Genomic DNA, 17,234 nt, shown 5'->3' on the forward strand with positions numbered 1-17,234 from the left:
TTAAATCAATGTTATATTCATGCCCCAATCATGAGCTCTCAAGAGAAATGATTATTCAAAAATTTTGTGCTCGGCTTTCTGATAACAATCGCACCATGCTCGATACTTCTTGTGCTGGCTCTTTTATGATGAAGACTATTGAATTTAAATGGGATTTATTGGAAAGAATTAAACGCAACGCTGAAGATTGGAATCTTGATGAAGGTAAGGAGTCAGGTATGACACCTAAGTTTGATTGAGTTAAATCTTTTATGGATACTGATGTTTTCCGTAAATTTAGCACTAAATATGGACTTGACTCTGATATAGTAGCTTCCTTTTGTGAATCTTTTGCTACTCATGTTGATCTCCCCAAGGAGAAGTGGTTTAAATATCATCCTCCCATAGAAGTAAAAGTAGCTGCACCTATTAAAGTTGAAGAAAAGACAATCACTTATAATGATCCTATTGTTCCTACTGCTTATGTTGACAAACCACCTTTTCCTGTTAGGATAAAGGATCATGCTAAAGCTTCAACTATGGTTCGTAAAAGCAATATTAGAACTTATACACCTCCTGAGAAAGTTAAAGTTGAACCTAATATTGCTATGGTTAAAGATCTCTTGGCTGATAATATTGATGGGCATATTATTTATTTCTGTGATGAAACTGCTAGAATTGCTAAACCTTGTGCTAAAGATAAACATAGACCTGTGGTAGGCATGCATGTTATTTCTGTTAAAATAGGAGATCATTTTTATCATGGCTTATGTGACATGGGTGCTATTGCTAGTGCAATACCTATTGACTTATACAAAGAAATTATGCATGATATTGCACCTGCTGAGTTAGAAGATATTGATGTCACAATTAAACTTGCCAATAGAGATACTATTTCACCAATTGGGATTGTTAGAGATGTTGAAGTCTTGTGTGGGAAAACTAAATATCCTGCTGATTTTCTTGTTCTTGGTTCCCCACAAGATAGCTTTTGTCCCATTATATTTGGTAGACCCTTCTTAAACACTGTTAATGCTAAGATAGACTGCGAAAAGGATGTTGTTACTATTGGTCTAGGTGATATGTCTCATGAGTTTAATTTCTCTAATTTCGTAGACAACACCGTCAAGAGGAATCGCCTAGTAAAGATGAAATTATTGGTCTTGCTTCTATTGCCGTACCTCCTAATGATCCTTTAGAATAATATTTGCTAGACCATGAAAATGATATGTTTATGAATGAAAGAAGGGAAATAGATGAAGTGTTCTTTAAACAGGGTCCTATTCTGAAACACAACTTGCCTGTTGAAATCTTAGGGGATCCTCCTCCACCCAAGGGTGATCCCGTGTTTGAGCTTAAACCATTGCCTGATACTCTTAAATATGCTTACCTTGATGAAAAGAAGATATATCATGTTATTATTAGTGCTAACCTTTCAGAGAAGGAGGAAGAAAAATTATTGAAAACTCTGAAGAAGCACCATGCTGCTATTGGATATACTCTTGATGATCTTAAGGGCATTAGTCCCACTCTATGTCAGCACAAAATAAAATTGGAGAAAGATGCCAAAGCAGTTATTGATCATCAATGACGGCTGAATCCTAAAATGAAAGAAGTGGTAAGAAAGGAAATACTAAAGCTCCTTGAGGCAGGTATAATCTATCCCGTTGCTGATAGTCAGTGGGTAAGTCTTGTCCATTGTGTCCCTAAGAAGGGAGGTATTACTGTCGTTCCTAATGATAAAGATGAATTGATTCCGCAAAGAATTATTATAGGTTATAGGATGGTAATTGATTTCCGCAAATTAAATAAAGCTACTAAAAAAGACCATTACCCCTTACCTTTTATCGATCAAATGCTAGAAAGATTATCCAAACATACACATTTTTGCTTTCTAGATGGTTATTCTGGTTTCTCTCAAATACCTGTGTCAGCTGATGATCAAGCAAAGACCACATTTACTTGCCCTTTCGGTACTTTTGCTTATAGACGTATGCCTTTTGGTTTATGTAATGCACCTGCTACCTTTCAAAGATGCATGATGGCTATATTCTCTGACTTTTGTGAAAAGATTTGTGAGGTTTTCATGGATGATTTCTCCGTTTATGGATCCTCTTTGGATGATTGCTTGAACAACCTTGATCGAGTTTTGCAGATATGTGAAGAAACTAATCTTGTCTTGAATTGGGAGAAGTGCCACTTTATGGTTAATGAAGGCATTGTCTTGGGGCATAAAATTTCTGAAAGGGGCATTGAAGCTGATAAAGCTAAAGTTGATGCTATTGAAAAGATGACATGTCCCAAGGACATCAAAGGTATAGGAAGTTTCCTTGGTCATGTCGGTTTCTATAGGAGGTTCATTAAGGACTTTTCAAAAATTTCTCGGCCTCTGCTAATCTATTACAAAAAGATATACCATTTGTCTTTGATGATGATTGTGTAGAAGCATTTGAAATACTTAAGAAAGCATTGATCTCTGCACCTATTGTTCAGCCACCTGATTGGAATTTACCCTTTGAAATTATGTGTGATGCTAGTGATTATGCTGTAGGTGCTGTTCTAGGGCAAAGAGTTGATAAGAAATTAAATGTTATTCAATATGCTAGTAAAACTCTAGACAATGCCGAGAGAAATTATGCTACTACTGAAAAAGAGTTCTTAGCTGTTGTATTTGCTTGTGATAAGTTCAGACCTTATATTGTTGATTCTAAAGTAACTATTCACACTGATCATGCTGATATTAAATATCTTATGGAAAAGAAAGATGCTAAACCTAGACTTATTAGATGGGTTCTCTTGCTACAAGAATTTGATTTGCATATTATTGATAGAAAGGGAGCTGAGAACCCCGTTGCAGATAACTTGTCTAGGTTAGAAAACGTGCTTGATGAACCACTACCTATTGATGATAGCTTTCCTGATGAACAATTAAATGTCATAAATGCTGCTCATATTGCTCCATGGCATGCTGATTATGCTAATTACATTGTTGCTAAATTTATACCACCTAGTTTCACATACCAGCAAAAGAAAAAGTTTTTCTATGATTTGAGACATTACTTTTGGGATGACCCACATCTTTAGAAAGAAGGAGTAGATGGTCTTATTAGACGTTGTGTACCTGAGCATGAACAGGAACAGATCCTACGCAAGTGTCACTTCGAGGCTTATGGAGGACACCACGCTGGAGATAGAACTGCACATAACGTATTGCAATCTGGTTTTTATTGGCCTACTCTCTTCAAGATGCTCGTAAGTTTGTCTTATCTTGTGATGAATGTCAAAGAATTGGTAACATCAGTAGACGTCAAGAAATGCCTATGAATTATTCACTTGTTATTGAACCATTTGATGTTTGGGGCTTTGATTATATGGGACCTTTTCCTTCCTCTAATGGGTATACACATATTTTAGTTGTTGTTGATTATGTTACTAAGTGGGTAGAAGCTATTCCAACTAGTAGTGCTGATCATAACACTTCTATTAAAATGCTTAAAGAAGTTATTTTTCCAAGGTTTGGAGTCCCTAGTTATTTAATGACTGATGGTGGTTCACATTGTATTCATGGTGCTTTCCGTAAAATGCTTGCTAAGTATGATGTTAATCATAGAATTGCATCTCCTTATCATCCACAGTCTAGTGGTCAAGTAGAATTGAGTAATAGAGAACTCAAATTAATTTTGCAAAAGACTGTTAATAGATATAGAAAGAATTGCTCCAAGAAACTTGATGATGCATTATGGGCCTATAGAACTGCATATAAAAACTGTAACGACCCGGTTTTGGCAGAATCCAAGTCTCTGTGCTTACTGTGCTATCCCTGGATCATAGCTAGCACACACAGTAACAAAAATGAATATCAGTAAGACATACATCATTCTACTACAACGGTAGATCCAGATATATATATATATATATATAATTTATACCTTAGGCACAGCTCAAGCTGGCAGATAATACAGCGGAATTATACGTAGTCACTAAGTTAGGCTCCATCAACGCCACTGGGCTCGTTGAGTGTAGACCATAACCCTATCGTCTCTTAATCTGTCGAGATCTGCACATGACAGGTGCAGATGGGTACGTGGAATGTACTCGCAAGTTGCAAAGGAAAGTATAACAGATTATATATGCAGGGTAGGTATTGGTGGAGGTTTCCTTTGCATAAAGCCAATTTTCTCCTATACTAAATTTTGTAAACTTCTTTTGAAATAGAAATAGTTTTTAGTATAAAAGGTAGGAGTGAGACACTTGGATATACGCACCAGTGCTCATTCTCCAAAGAAATAGTTTAAAACATACATAAGGTTGAAGTGAAACACATTCACTATGCTCATTCCTCAACTTTAACCCTTAAAACAGATGTTTAGAAAAGAGAGGGGAGATTCTTCTTCAGTCCGAGTCTTCAGTTGCTAAAAAATGCCCGTAACCGGGGGCACGGCTAATCGATTAGGTTTAACCCTCTGCAGAGGTCGTACACGTTCCCCACATGACACAACCAACCCCGTTTATCATTACACACTTGGGTGTATGACTAGGAGGAGATTGTGACGAAGCCTTTCCGTAACAGCCCCCTATACCCAAGCCCCCCGCAACTTAGGCAATGAAAGCCCCTCTCCGATGGCGGTCCTGAGGTAAGGGTTTCCCGTTAGTACTAAGCTAAGCCAGAGCCCATAGTAGCATGTGGTTGTACTGGAAGCTACATCAAACTGTACTTGAAAGATCTCATTCCCCTGGACGGCGGTCCCCACCAAAAACCTGTGTGCAAGACCCCAGTCTGGCGCATTCACTGCAAGACCCCGATGGGCGGAATCACTTGTAGACGCTCCCGTCATACCATCCCGCCCAGGGAGTAGAAGTAAACAATATAATTTTGTTTTAAAAATATTTTCTCAAAACTTTGCTCCAAAGAGAGCAAGTTTAAAGTTTAAAACAAGTTTGGTTTTCATCCCACCCATTTTGTGCAAGCGTGGCCAATGATGAATCTTGAACCTATGGCTCTAGCTAAATATAATACTTTGCAAAACTTTTATAAAACATGCATAGCATTAAAATTTAAAGAGTTATGCATAGTATGAAAATATAGGTCAAAGCATGATCAATTTGCAACTTGCCTTCAGTTTCGTAGTCACAAGGTTCTACCTCCTCGTAGAATTCACCTTCGCACTCGTCGCAATCTAACGCGATAAATAACTCAAGTAAGACACTCGGCATATCCACATTCACATAACAATGATTCAAGCAAGCATTCAACACACAAATAACATCCAAATGAAAATCCACATAACAATACAAATTATTCGATTGCCACTATTATAATTTCTAGGGCACGGTTAGGGTTGATATAGAATCAGGTGTGGTCTTGGAAGAAAATATGACATAGTAATATTCTAGGGTTGGAAATGATACTAAGTGAAGATCTTGGTTTGATATAGAAGATGGGTTGTGAGACAAGTTCTTACAACAAATTCTATCATGAGATTATTCGGAATATTTGACTTGGGTTAAATAAAACTGGCGTGGCATAAGTTTCAAGATAAAAGGATTAAATCCTTAATCTTGTAACTTCAAAGTTTTGTGGTGATATCAAATGTCCAGAGAGGTTCCCTAGGGATCAATCTAAGAGTTTTACCCTATAGTCAAATTTTATTTTAACTAAGTTATTAAATGATGATCCAAGAAGGTCAAACCAAGGTGTTGATGATAAAACAGCATCTAAACTATGTTGGAAAACTAATCCATCAGTCCAACAGAAAGGTTAGGTCCTAAGGTCCAACTTCCATATATAAAACATTTTTATATGGTTTACAGAAAAAAAGATATATCAAAATTACTCAAATTCGTATTTAAATCAAAACTAAATTTTAATTTGAGCAAAACTGAGATTTATAATTTTTATATAAACTAGAGGTCTGCAGCTATCCAGGGATATCTTATTTGTCAAATTTGGATAAGCGGTTTAAAAGATGTGATTTTTCTAAGTTGGGCTAATTTTCTGGAAAAGAAACGGGGTAAGAAAAAGAGTCGCCACATGACAGAATTCTATAGGCTAATACTGTTTCATTTTTTTAACAGAGAAAGAGGGCTGGCCTCACCGGAGATGGAGATGGCCGGCAGCGACGGCTCGGACTTGAGGTGATGCGGTGATCTCCGGCAACGAGGGAGAGGAAGTCGGGGTGAGTCTCCAGAACACGACGTCGGCTCCTGGTTCGCCTTCAGGTGGCTGCTAGATGTCGCCGGAGTTGGGCGCAACTACGTCCCAAAGCGGAGAACGAAGAACTCGTGCTCCGGCTGCGAGTTTTCAAAAGAAAACAGGGTCCATAAGATGCGCATCAACAAGGGGAAGAGAAAGGTGGAGGAGTTGGGGTTTGGGGTACCTCGGTCGCGACGGAATCCTCGTCGTACTTTGATGCTATTGTTGAACTCCGGCGAGCAATTGCTCGCGTAGGAGAGCGATACAGAGAGGGGTTTCTGGCTTAGGGATGGTGAGATATGTTGTGCTTTCCGGGGTCCTATTTATAGGGGAAGAGGCGGTCGATACGGGGAGATCAAGGGAGCTCACCGTGGCCTTTAATGGCTGATTGTGCAGGAACATTTCACGGATCCGTTCGTTCAATTAAAGCAACGAAGTTGAGTTTTAATTTCCTGAATGAGTTCTCCTGACATTCCTCTTTAATTTTCGTGTTGGCGAAAAGTCGAAAGGATGTCTGTGGTTAGCACTAAAGGGAGAGGAAGAGGTGAAAGTCATGAATGTGGAGGTTCTGCAGGTTCTGTTCATGTTGACATACAGAACAGAGGAGGAAGACGACCACTAGTGCGTGGGCTTTCACTTCGGGATGGCTTTAGTGGGAGAAAATAGGCCCAAGGGAAAGGAAAAAAAACAGTTAGGAAAAAGATGGGCTGACTCCAGCTAGATGCGCCACACTGGGCAGTTTGCTCGTGCGCGCGTGCGTAAAATAGCGAGATAAAAGAATGGGTGAGCCCAGTAGGTCTTGGATTGTTTTAGACTTTACTTATTTCCGTTTGCTAATAGTTTTTGGTAATTAGTACTCAAACACATTCAAATGAATCCAGAACATTTTTTTGTAAACTCCATAAAAGGTATGAATTTAAAAATGAAACTCCAGATAAGACCCAATTTCAAATGGTACTCCAAATTTCAAATAACTCCTTTACAAAATATTCGTCCACCATTTTTTTGAGAAAGTCATTTTATTCTCACTCCATAAATCTGAAGGTGGTTCTGAATATTTCTTACAAGTCCAAAACAAAGAAATCCAATTTGATTTTTTTTACAAGTTCGAAAAAGTTTCTAATTTACGTGACTACCACAACAACTCACTCAATCATAACTTATTATTAACATTCCAAAATTTGGAAAATTTTGGGATGTTACAAAAACCCTATGGGTATGTCTCCGTATAAAATGGTTTATGGAAAAGCATGTCACTTGCCTCTCAAACTAGAACATAAGGCTTACTGGGCTATTAAAGAGCTCAATTATGATTTCAAACTTGCCGGTGAGAAGAGGTTATTTGACATTAGCTCACTTGATGAATGGAGAACCCAAGCCTATGAAAACGCCAAATTGTTTAAAGAAAAGGTTAAAAGATGGCATGACAAAAGGATACAAAAGCGTGAGTTTAATGTGGGTGATTATGTATTATTATACAACTCTCGTTTAAGATTTTTTGCAGGAAAACTTCTCTCTAAATGGGAAGGTCCTTACGTTATCGAGGAGGTCTATCGTTCCGGTGCCATAAAAATCAACAACTTCGAGGGCACAAATCCGAAGGTGGTGAACGGTCAAAGAATCAAACATTATATCTCAGGTAATCCCATAAATGTTGAAACTAATGTTATTGAAACCGTAACCCCGGAGGAATACATAAGGGACACTTTCCAGAACGTTTGAGACTCCGAAAAGGAATAGGTATGTGGTACGGTAAGTAAACCGACTCCAAAACAGTTCTAATGGCAACTTTTCTCCGTTTTGGAATATTTAAAAAAATAGAAAAATAAGAAGCAGTCCGGAAAGGACACGAGGCCTTCACGAGGGTGGAGGGCACGCCCTACCCCCCAGGGCGCGCCCCCTGCCTTGTGGGCACCTCGTGCACTCTCCGGACTCCGTTTTCTTGCACGATACGTATTTTGGTCGGTAAAATTAATTATATAATCTCCCGAAGGTTTTGACTCCTGTATCACGCAAGTATCCTCTGTTTTCGTTTCGAGCTATTTTTCTGACAGATCTAGATCACCATGACATCTCCAAGCGCCCCCAAGGACAAGTTCTTCGAGAGGGTCATCAACCCCTATCTCGTGGAGGTGCTACAACACCCTCAAACCATTGAGATGCGTGATGGGTTGCTGCACATGCGCGATGCTGAGGGACCAAGGAGGACTGGAAGCGTGGAGACGAGGCTCGAAGCAATGGAGCAACAAGTTTTCAAGTGCCAGGGGATAGTGGAATGTGGACTCAACGCCAACCACATGATGATCGCGGAGTTCACCAACAACCACAAGCTGGATGCCAAGAACATTGGAGAGACCATCTTCAAGCTTCACGAGAAGATCGAGCACCTCCAAGCCCAAATCTATGACCTGCAAAACCAAAACTGTGAGTATGAATATAGATTCAAGAGGATGAGTTTGGCTACAGATTTGAGGATCCCGGAGACTCGATCATCCTTCTATGATGGTGAGCCTATGCCTTGGAAGATGGACGACAAGCCCACATCATCAACAACTCCACCATCTTCTTCACCAGCAAAAGAGATATAATCATATGGGTATGGGCACTCCCCTTGGCAACTCCCAAGCTTGGGGGAGGTGCCCCGGTATCGTATCACCATCACATCTCTATCTTTACCGTTTTTCTTAGCTCGATCCTTTTAGTAGTATCTTGATAAAGTAGAATAAAGTTTATGGTATAATTTAGTTTTGAGTTTTGCCTTATGATCCCTTTATGTAATCGAGTTCATGAGTTATATAATAAAGATTAGTGTTGAGTCAAGGGCTTGATTATCATTCTATGATCTTGAGGGAATAAAAGAAAAGAGAAAAAGAATAAAAAGAAACCAAGAGATCATATTGATCTTATGGAGAGTAATGACTTCACATAGAAAGAGTATGATGATTAAAAGTTGTTGAGAGTTGACAAACATAGTTTTGGTCATCGTTGCAATTAATAGGAAGTAATAAAGAAAGAGAGGTTTCATATATAAATATACTATCTTGGACATCTTTTACCATTGGGAGCACTCATTAAAATATGACATGCTAAAGAGTTGATGTTGGACAAGGAAACAACATAATGGGTTATGTTTTCTTATATCTAAGATAAAGTATATTGTCATGGATCATCCAACATGTTGAGCTTGACTTTCCCCCTCATGCTAGCCAAATTCTTTGCACCAAGTGGAGATACTACTTGTGCTTCCAAATACCCTTAAACCAGTTTTACCATGAGAGTCCACCATATCTACCTATGGATTGAGTAAGATCCTTCAAGTAAGTTGTCATCGGTGCAAGCAATAAAAATTGCTCTCTAAATATGTATGGTTGATTGGTGTGGAGGAAATAAGCTTTATACGATCTTGTGATGTGGAAGAAATAAAAGCGACGGACTGCATAATAAAGGTCTATATCACAAGTGGCAATATAAAGTGACGTTCTTTCGCATTAAGATTTTGTGCATCCAACCCTGAAAGCGCATGGCAACCTCTGCTTCCCTCTGCGAAGGGCCTATCTTTTATTATTATCTTCTACCTTATGCAAGAGTCATGGTGATCTTCACCTTTCCTTTTTACATTTTATCCTTTGGCAAGCACAGCATGTTGGAAAGATCCTGATATATATATATATATATATATATATATATATATATATATATATATATATATATATATATATATATATATATATATAGGGTCGCGCTATTCGTCACCCTGGGTGAGGAATAGTTATTCTTCACCCCTCTCTATTTTGACATCAATGCATCGTATTTTTACGTTTTGTAAATTTTGTCTTATTTCATACATAAAAAAAGAACGTAAGAAAATATGTACTCGCCGTAAAAAATATTTTATGTTACATAAAATTACAAATGTAAAAACATATTGTAAAACATACATAAAATGTGATTTTTCTGATCTTATAACTTTTTTTAGACCAAATTTTACATATTGAATTAATGTGCATGTAACTATTTATATTCTAAATGTAATTTATTTAGGAAGTGATCGTAAGATTACCTCGGGTGAAGAATAACTTATTCTGCATCCTGGGTGATGAATAGTAACACTATATATATATATATATATATATATATATATATATATATATCTAATTGGATGTAGGTTAGCATGAACTATTATTGTTGACATTACCCTTGAGGTAAGAGGTTGGGAGGCGAAACTATAAGCCCCTATCTTTCTCTGTGTCCGATTAAAACTCCGTAACCACAAGTATTGCGTGAGTGTTAGCAATTGTGAAAGACTAAATGATAGTTGAGTATGTGGACTTGCTAAAAAGCTCTGACATAGACTCTTTCTGATGTTATGATAAATTGCAATTGCTTCAATGACTGAGATTATAGTTTGTTAGTTCTCAATAAAGTTTCTGATTCATACTTTGCATTGTGGATAGATTATTACTTGAGCATAAGAAATCATATGACAATATCCATATATGTTGCTGTTATAAGATTAACCATGATGCCCTCATGTCCGTATTTTATTTTATCGACGCCTCTACCTCTAAAAATGTGGACATATTTATCGTTATCGACTTCCGCTTGAGGACAAGCGAGGTCTAAGCTTGGGGAGTTGATACGTCCATTTTGCATCATGCTTTTATATCGATATTTATTGCATTATGGGCTGTTATTACACATTATGTCACAATACTTATGCCTATTCTCTCTTATTTTACAAGGTTTACATAAGGAGGGAGAATGCCGGCAGCTGGAATTCTGGGCTGGAAAACGAGCAAATATTAGAGACCTATTCTGCACAACTCCAAAAGTCCTGAAACTCCACGAAAGTTGTTTTTGGAAATAATAAAAAATATTGAGCGGAAGAAATACCAGAGGGGGCCCACACCCTGGCCACGAGGGTGGGGGCGCGCCCTACCCCCCTGGGTGCGCCCCCTGCCTTGTGGGCCCCCTGTTGGCCCTCCGGTGCCCATCTTCTGCTATATGAAGTCTTTCGTCCGAAGAAAATCATAAGCAAGCTTTCGGGATGAGACTCCGCCGCCACGAGGCGGAACCTTGGCGGAACCAATCTAGGGCTCCGGCAGAGCTGTTCTGCCGGGGACACTTCCCTCCGGGAGGGGGAAATCATCGCCATCGTCATCACCAACGCTCCTCTCATCGGGAGAGGGCTAATCTCCATCAACATCTTCACCAGCACCATCTCCTCTCAAACCCTAGTTCATCTCTTGTATCCAATTCTTGTCTCCAAGCCTGGGATTGGTACCTGTAGGTTGCTAGTAGTGTTGATTACTCCTTGTAGTTGATGCTAGTTGGTTTATTTGGTGGAAGATCATATGTTCAGATCCTTTATGCATATTAATACTCCTCTGATTATGAACATGAATATGCTTTGTGAGTAGTTATGTTTGTTCCTGAGGACATGGGAGAAGTCTCGCTATTAGTAGTCATGTGAATTTGGTATTCGTTCGATATTTTGATGAGATGTATGTTGTCTCTCCTCTAGTGGTGTTATGTGAACGTCGACTACATGACACTTCACCATTATTTGGGCCTAGAGAAAGGCATTGGGAAGTAATAAGTAGATGATGGGTTGCTAGAGTGACAGAAGCTTAAACCCTAGTTTATGCGTTGCTTCGTAAGGGGCTGATTTGGATCCATATGTTTCATGCTATAGTTAGGTTTACCTTAATACTTCTTTTGTAGTTGCGGATGCTTGCAATAGGAGTTAATCATAAGTGGGATGCTTGTCCAAGTAAGGACAGCACCCAAGCACCGGTCCACCCACATATCAAATTATCAAAGTACCGAACGCGAATCATATGAACGTGGTGAAAACTAGCTTGACGATAATTCCCATGTGTCCTCGGGAGCGCTTTTCTCTATATAAGAGTTTGTCCAGGCTTGTCCTTTGCTACAAAAAGAATTGGGCCACCTTGCTGCGCTTTATTTACTTTTGTTACTTGTTGCTCGTTACAAATTATCTTATCACAAAACTATTTGTTACCTATAATTTCAGTGCTTGCAGAGAATACCTTGCTGAAAACCGCTTATCATTTCCTTCTGCTCCTCGTTGGGTTCGACACTCTTACTTATCGAAAGGACGACGATAGATCCCCTATACTTGTGGGTCATCAGATCTCCACCAGCTCGTCGCACGTTTTGTTAGCCTCTGCAACTGAAACAAGCGCACCATTCCCGTCGCCGCCCCGCTCACCATTCCCTTCTTCTTTCTCGAGCCACAACTGCTCCCCAATTCTACAGCAGGGGAGTTCTGTTGAAGACAACGATGCAACCTAACCCAAGCTCCAATTGACTGTAAATCGGTATCAACAAGACACACCCGCATCAAATTAGGAGTCAGCTGACCACAATAATTCATGTTTCACAAACTAAATCAAGTAGTAGAAAGAAAGAAAAAACGAATGAAGGAGAAGCAGAGACAGCGTGAACTTACAGCCGAGGAACCCTCACCAGCCGGGATCTGCTCCCGCGATAGAGCACGACGGTTCGGAGTAGTCCCTTTCTGATCAGCCATGGCGGAGATGGTCAGAGAATACAGAGGAGGAAGAGGAATGGAAAGCCTGGCGGCGGGCAAAGGAAGGAGTAGATTGTGGCTAGGGTTTCGAGACTCCGTCCATCCGCCTTAAATAGCCGGAGCTTCCTCTCGGACCACGAGCCAGAGTGGCGTCACCAGAGGAGACGCCCGTCGGACCATTGGGTTTCTAGAGCGGCACCACGTGGCATTCACACCAAATCCGAGGAGACGCCCGTCGAACGGTGGGGTTTCTGCAATCAATGCACGAATGTGACTCTGTGTAACGCATAACCGTGCCTCTCTTGGCTGCACGGATGCACCTGCCCTTGCGAACGATTCAACGGAATGATTTGGAACACGAAGACAACATAACGCGGCTCTTCACAGTACCACGCCGTGACTTCCTCGGAACCACGACCGTGCAAAGAATATACAACAGCAGTGTCTCTCGAACAAGCCATTCGTGCCTCACAGAGTAAACAGTCAATGTTCACCCCGAACCAAACTGTGCCTTTGTGCGATAAACGCCCGTGCCTCTCCATCTGATCGAGTCGACGGAATTATTCTGAACACAAAAACAGACGAGCATGACTCTATATAATACCACACCATGCCTATGCCTCTCCATCAGATCGAGTCCACGCCTTTATCGACTAATACACGTAACATCAATAAACAACCGTGACTGTGCTTTTGAAAACAAGGAAAGAAGCTTTTAAAAACAGCTTCGACAGTGAGTGTTCGCATCTGAACCCATTCCGCTGGGTTACCCCAATTAAAGTAACAAACGTGACTGTGCGTAATGCAACCCTATGCCTCCGTGGGCTGACCGGCCGTGCCTCTCCGTCTGAACGAGTCGACAGAAGCATTCGAAACAGAAACACGGGCGAGTGTGACTTTGTATAAAACCGCACCATGCCTTTGTGGGCCGCACGCCAGTGGCTGTGACCTGAAATATCGCTGAGAGCCACAAAAGTCCACGCGTTTATGAGTACAAGTCATGACGCTACTTAGTACAGAACCGTGGCTATACGGACTTCAGGTCCGTGTTTTGCTTGAAAAACGTGGCATCGTGATGTGCGTTCTTTGCTTGAAAAACGTGTCTTCTACATCCACGCGTATGTGCGCCTAACAAGCAAGGAACGCCAACTCGTATTAAAAACGTGGCTCGTATGACTACACTTCCGTGCCTCTTACAGTGTATCCTCTCAGAGAAACATCTGTAAACACACCCACACACTAACGTGACTCCGCCTAATAAAAAACGTGCCTTAAAAGACTCGACTCTCGTGCCTATCTGTGTGAACGAGCAACCGGAATCATTTGGACCACAACTACACACGAAGTGCCCCTGGTGGAAGCACAACCGTGCTCCTACTGCTAACACGCGACATCCATGCCCAGAGCCTACTCATCGACATGTACCAATGAACGAAACAACACAACGACAATGCAACGCATAAATGCCTTACAGATTCATGGCAGTACAAAAGGCCGCATGCCCCAACGCAACGAAAAAACACGCTCCAAGCTCTCTGGTGGGCGAGTGAATCCTCGATCTCCTTCTTCTTCGTCGCCTCATGACCTTCCTTCACAGCAGCATACGAATCCTCAACCAAGATCTTGTACTTGACGAGGACCTCAGCCTTCTCATCCATAAGCTGCCCCGCTTCGCCCAATAGCTTCTGCACCAATGCATGGCTCTGCTCATACAGATTCTTCAAGCAGAGCTCGTTGAGAAGCTTCTCATTCTCACACAGAGATCAAAATATGAGACCAGTGGACTTCTCCACAGAGGCATTGCTCTGCTGCACCAACTTCTCCAAGCGAGCGATGAACTGCTGCTGCTTAATTAGCTCATCGAGCACGTCGTCGCTGGCTAAGGAATTCTGTACTGCCATCTTGCCGAGATCGTCTCCATGGCGAATGCGCTTGTGGGAGGAATCGCCTCCACGCGAGAGATCGTTCGACACCCGGGCAACAGGGCAGGATATCCCTGCCACCGCTACAGCATAGCGGCGGCACCTCTCCCTTCTTTCCATGGCTTTTGTCCTCGCTGCCTGGTTGCTTGAACACCCAGAACCCCTCTTACCGGCCGTGGCGCAAGCAAGGAGCTACCAGCAAGAAAGAGGTCCCTGTCTCTGGAGAATTGTGGACGTGGAGTGTTCCATGAGTAGGTACCTTTTTATAACATATGCACACCGGTCAGACGGTCAAACGGAGTAATCGACGCCTCGAATTCTCACAATCTCTCTTAAATACCTCGAACTCCGCACACCTGGGAAACACTAGTACTATCATTTCGTCTCCCCGTGCGTTCGTCCACACTACAACCACTCAACTTCTTTCTAATGGTCCGTATATATTCAACAAAAAACATCTCAAACACAGTTAACTTACTATGTACGTCTGTCTGTATTCCAGAGAACTTACTGTCGAATTCATACCATTATCCATTGCCATTTTTTGTTTTGAAATGATATTTGTATCAAAATCTTACTATATCCACGAATTAACTTGCACGCGTCTCCAGGTGACACCTTAGTGAAAACGTCCGTAACACACACAGGCACGAACGTGACGCTCTCTAATAACAAACAGTGCCTCCCTGGAACGCACCACCGCGACTCTCCACAACAAAGGAACGAGTTGACAAGGAAAACATTTCCATACACAGCGTCAGGAGTGTGCCTGTTGCATTAGTAACACAGTGCCAACTCGACTTCACTTCCACGCACCTCACAGTGACTCGCCAGAGAAAATGCACGTAACACGCGTGGACAAACGTGACTCTGGCTAATAGGAAGACTTGCCTCCGCCGAATTCACGTCCATTCCTCTCCAAGAGAACGAGTGAGCGGAATCATTTGGAAATACCAAAAGCATACACCCGTGGTAACGAGACCCTGACCAATGCGTTAACATGCTTCCCTTGAGTTCATGTCCATGCCTCTCCAAATGAACTGGCGAGCGGAATCAGTTGGAACACAAAGAACCATGAAACGTGACTCTCGCTAATAACAAACAGTGCCTCCCTAGAACGCACCACCGCAACTCTCCACAACAAAGGAACGAGTTGACAAGGAAAACATTTCCCTACACACCGTTAGGAGTGTGCCTGTTTGCATTAGTAACACAGTGCCAACTCGGCTTCACTTCCACGCACCTCACAGTGACTCGCCAGAGAAAATGCATGTAACACAAGCGTGAAGAAACGTGACTCTGGCTAATAAGAAGACTTGCCTCCGCCGGATTCACGCCCATTCCTTTCCAAGAGAATGAGTGAGTGCAATCATTTGGAAATACCAAAAGCATACACCCATGGTAACGAGACTCTGACCAATGCATTAACATGTTTCCCTTGAGTTCATGTCCATGCCTCTCCAAATGAACTGGCGAGCGGAATCATTTGGAACACAAAGAACCATGAACGTAACTCTGAGTAACGCCAAACCATGCCCCTGTGGATCACACAACAACACTAAAATAAAAAAATGCTAACATCCCACAAACTAACAGTTAAGAAGGCAAGCAAAAAAAAGCTCATCGAAGTACACAGAAAGTTGCACCAATCTTGATGTCCAAACGGACGGTCGAAGATTCAAGACGCTTCGCCTTTTTTCATAGGAGGGTGAGCGCTGGTGGCCTCGCTTCCATGCGCCTCACCGTGGAACGTCATAGAAAACGTCTGTAACACACGCAGGCACGAACGTGACTCTGGGTAACACCAAACCATGCCCCCGTGGATGTCACCACACTAAAATAAAAAAAACACTCCGGCAGTTGAGCAAGCAAGGAAAAAAACAAGCCCATTGAAGCCCACAGAAAGTTACACCAATCTTGATGTCCAAACGGACGGTCGAAGATTTGGGACGGTTCGACCATTTCCCTCTCTCCCTCCACTACTTTCTTGCTTTTGCTTTCGCACTGAAAATCTTGAACACTTCACCAGTTCCCCTCTCTTGAACACCCTCCTCTCTCCTTCTGCCCCCATTGTCCAATCCAGCAGACCAACCAAAAATCCAAATCGTGTTCGCCTCACCCACCAGCCGCCATCCACTTCGAGATACAGACAGTCGGTCGGTGCCCGCGAAAGCATCAAAAACCTCTCCCGGCGGCGGCGGCGACTGACGGCGACGACCCGTGCTCGCGGCGAAGGTACCAACAGAGAGCAAAGACAAAAATAGCCGATGGATGCGACGAATCCCTCACAAGCAATCAAACGTAAAAAATATTAATCCATTACATTCCATTATCACAGGTCGATCAAAGCGATTTCCCCCCTTTTTGACGGACATGAACCCTAACCGCCACACAAAACCGTGTTTCCAAAAAGTCTGTCTAGACTTTTATAGCAAAACTGAAATAAGGTAGACACGCGTGCAATAGGATGCTACCCCTACCAGCCACAGAAATCTGCTCGCAAGATATTTGCCTAAAACGTATTGTGCATCCCAGAATTATCTACGACACCACTCTAGATTCAAACCATCAGAGCATCCTTAAA

This window comes from Triticum aestivum, chromosome 1D (genome assembly GCF_018294505.1).
Source record: "Triticum aestivum cultivar Chinese Spring chromosome 1D, IWGSC CS RefSeq v2.1, whole genome shotgun sequence".
In the NCBI taxonomy this organism is placed as follows: domain Eukaryota; kingdom Viridiplantae; phylum Streptophyta; class Magnoliopsida; order Poales; family Poaceae; genus Triticum; species Triticum aestivum.